This window comes from Pelodiscus sinensis, chromosome 5, assembly GCF_049634645.1.
Source record: "Pelodiscus sinensis isolate JC-2024 chromosome 5, ASM4963464v1, whole genome shotgun sequence".
NCBI classification, from domain to species: domain Eukaryota; kingdom Metazoa; phylum Chordata; order Testudines; family Trionychidae; genus Pelodiscus; species Pelodiscus sinensis.
Window position 1 is genome coordinate 51,368,023 of NC_134715.1, and position 1,067 is coordinate 51,369,089.

Sequence of the window (1,067 nt, forward strand, 5' to 3'; positions counted from 1 at the left end):
TTCTTAGAAGACATTTAGTGGTAAATTAAAACTAAATAACAGCATAGAACATTGAGAGCCAGGACTGGTGGCTGTAAACAAACTTTATGGGACTGTGGGAAACTTTAGCTGAATGTCCACTTATCATGAGTGTGGCCAACTAAAACCATGCCGGACCAGAGTGTGCCAGACTAGAGAGATTCAAATGTGCATTTATAACACTCTTATTTGTATACAGCATAGTGAAGGATATTTAAAGCTTTTAATGAGATTATAATAGAAATTATTAAACTTTGTGGTACCATCAGTCACAGTAAGCTAGTTGATTTGTTTTCCTTTGTTCCAAATACTCCAGCACTTAATATATCAGTGAAGCTCCAATATGTAGCATATAAACATACACCTCTCATCATTTTGTATGTAACTGAAATTACTCTTGGGCTTATCTGTATCTCTTTTTCTGCAGAGGACATCTGTTTAAGGTTTTGGTAAGTTATTCAGACCATGTACATTTTTTTAAGTCAACACTACTGTGTAAGCTTGTTAAAGGATAAGTCTCATTTCCACAACAAAATAGTTGTTTAAAAACATCTGTGGTATAACATAGCTTACTGCTTTTGGAATCTTCTGCGGTTTAAGCCCACTGTTGTGGCCAAAGTTCGATGAAATCCACACTACAGATTTCAGCTTTGATATAGCAGTAGTTGCAGCAGGGGTGATGTTGCCAGCAAAAGAATTAGGTGCTGCATAATTACCTGAACATAACCTGTTCTTAGTGTTATAAAAAATTAAGGATGTTAAGGACTAGTCGACTATCCGATAAGCAAATGCTTATCGGATAATCGAGTCAACTAGGTCGATCCTCCCCCTGGCTGCGTCTATCAGATAGAGGCAGCAAAGGTGTGGGCAGTGTGGAGGGAAGGAGGAGGGCATTACTTCAAAGTGGCAGTGCTACACAGCTGAGTCAGGACTCAGTAGTGCAGCACTGCCCAACAGAGCAGCTTTAAAACACTGAGCTGGCATTTCAAAAAGGGGCAGCGCTGCACAGCTGAGTTCGGGGTCAGCTGTGCAGCGCTTCCTCTTTGAAA